Source organism: Schistosoma mansoni, chromosome W, assembly GCF_000237925.1.
Source record: "Schistosoma mansoni strain Puerto Rico chromosome W, complete genome".
NCBI classification, from domain to species: domain Eukaryota; kingdom Metazoa; phylum Platyhelminthes; class Trematoda; order Strigeidida; family Schistosomatidae; genus Schistosoma; species Schistosoma mansoni.
The window spans coordinates 19,061,710-19,064,589 of record NC_031502.1 but is presented as its reverse complement, the minus strand read 5'-3'; positions in this window follow the sequence as shown (position 1 = coordinate 19,064,589).

Here is a 2,880-nt window from a genome sequence, read left to right as displayed (position 1 = left end):
CACCTCAACCAATAACCAGTGGTGTTGTGCAGGGTAGTGTCTTGGGTCCATTGCTCTTTATAATTTATATCAACAATATATGCAAGTGCTTTACCACAGGTAAGACCTACCTCTACGCTGATGACTTAAAAGTCATCTATAAAACTGACATTGGTGATGTACGTAGTACTATGCAAACGATCCAACATGAACTCAACAAAGTAGACGACTGGTGCAAACGCTGGGGGTTAGAGCTCAACACAGAGAAATGCGATTGGCTATGTATTGGAAACACGTCACTTAAACTAAAACTAGCACTTAACAAAAACCCACTGCCCCGACTGACATCAGTAACTGACCTTGGGGTACATTACTCTGACAGTCTTAACTTCTCTGAACATATCTCAACTAAAGCATCTCAAATGCGGAGATTGCTTGGCTTCATCCTTCGTAATTTCTTTCAAAACGAAACTAAAATCATCCTGTATAAAGCCTGCGTAAGACCCATCGTCGAATACTGCTCGTACTTATTTTCCAACCTACGCCTATCTGATATACTTAAGGTGGAAGGAATACAGCGAGACTTCACTCGCAAAATACTTAAGAACGACCAACTCACTGACTACAAATCCAGATGCCATATCTTAGGACTAGAACCCCTCTGGAAAAGAAGGCTTAGGTCTAACTTAATTCTTTATTTCAAACTCCTTAAAAAAACTTACTACCAAGACTCACATGGATACAACCTTCGAGACAAAGTATCCACTGTCAAAACTGAAAAACACAGATCAGAAACACATGAAAACTTCTTCCTTATCAAATACGCATTGATATGGAACAGTCTGCCTTCTGAAATACGCATGGCAGACAAATTACATACGTTTGCAAGACTCATTGATCAAGCCCTCACCTGCATAGATCTGGTGCAAACGAACACATCCACGTCCCACACAGACATCATAGGCTCTCTACATATATAGACTGAACCGCCTTATTTCCCTACCTTGTAGTTGTATTAGATACTTTCCCCTCACTAATTCTTTTCAATTGAAGTAGACAGGCAACTCACTGGACCTATCAATACTCGGTCGCTAAACGACGCTTATAATTACCCTAAAACACCAGAAGAAACGCACAATCGACTGACTACTGCCAGTGGTCGTACAACCACAGAACTGTCACCCATCAACCGGTTAGCATAGAACAAAACAACCTCAGCGCGAATTTAGTGTGAGTTACTTCTTGTCTATTTATCAGCTTTTTACTCATCTGTACACTATGTTGCCTTGCCACTAATATTATTTCACCACTCGTTATCTTACCTTATCTGTAACTAATATAAATCTCCACTTTTCCGCCTACTATGGTAAACAAATATTCTACACTATACCTTTCCTAATGCCTATACTCTGATTCGTAACCTACACTTTACTATATAGTCAATAAAAACATTGCATCGAAGCCTTACCCACAGTCCATAATTTGTAACTATCTGATAAGCTTGTAACATGGTACTTATAGAAATAGTGTTTTCCAACAGGATGTGAAACACGAGCATTGTGTGAGGTATGATATGTATCCAAAAAATAAGCGTAAATGAGCCTAACATCACAAAAGGAGGGAGGGTGGAGTTACTGACTAGCAAGCACTGATGGTGAGGGCGATGATTTCAATCCACCCGTGTTTGTGGGGCAGAACATTTTGTTTGTATCAGGCTCTTTATGGATGAGAACAAGTCAATAGATCTGTGATATTGAGATTGTTCTCCTACACTCACCATTCAGACTCATGTTTCTAATTTTTGTGCTGGATTAACTATTCTACTAAGACAACCTTTAACATTCTAACTCGGACTTTTACATGAAAACTGTGTGGCAGGCGTCGAATGATGAAAAAAAACAGACTGTAAAGGATATGGTTGCTATTTTACTTAACACTCTACTCTCTATATGCACTCTGTTCTTCCTGATTCCAACCTTGACTTCCCTCCTTCATTGGAACCTACTCCACCTTGATAAATATCACAACTCACTGTTCTTTATTACTGCATTCTCTCCTCTGGAGCCCCTAATCACACTTCACTCTTGCAACATGAGCTAGTATCAATTTAATCTAATAATTTATCATACCTCCATCCGTTCCACTAATAAATGTCAAGCATTGATTATCGCTCATATCCAAATGCCTTGCTACTCCTCGGTTTCTTTTTTTTCTTCTCTTCAGAATCTTGCTCTGAGGGTGAAGCTATGTAACTTCTGACATCTGGAACAAGCTCGGCGAACGCGCTTTCCCAAGGTCATAGTTCGAACCAGGCGCTCCACAAGCCTACTTTATAACAACCATAAACTTAAAAAGCTGCATTACATAAATACTTAGCACGACCGAAACCCTAATACATTTTTTGTCGAGATTGGATCTGGTATGTAACATGGACGCCATGCTTCTTATGGAAACTATTCTTATGAAAACACATTATATCTGAACGAATGAACTGCTATCAACTTTTATAGATTATAATTACTAAACAAGCTTGCTTGGGATGCATACTGTGAACCAGTATATGTTGTAAATTGTAGATCATGCCTGTAAAAATGACGTGTACCTGCTATTGCAGAAATATATTATTATTATTATTATAACTCACTAATCTTATGGATTCTGATCAACTTAGGCAGATCAAAAGAAGCTCAAATGTCCTAAATTATTGTGAGTTACTCATTGTTTTACTTTTCTTACCCTGAAAATTTTACAATCTTCTTTTTTATATCCTTTGATATGCCATTAGTTCTTACTATCTCTTAACCACATATAATCTGACCTGTCTCTTATAGCCTATATCATATATAATATATATATATATCATCATATATATATCTTCACAGCCGTATGATATAATGAATG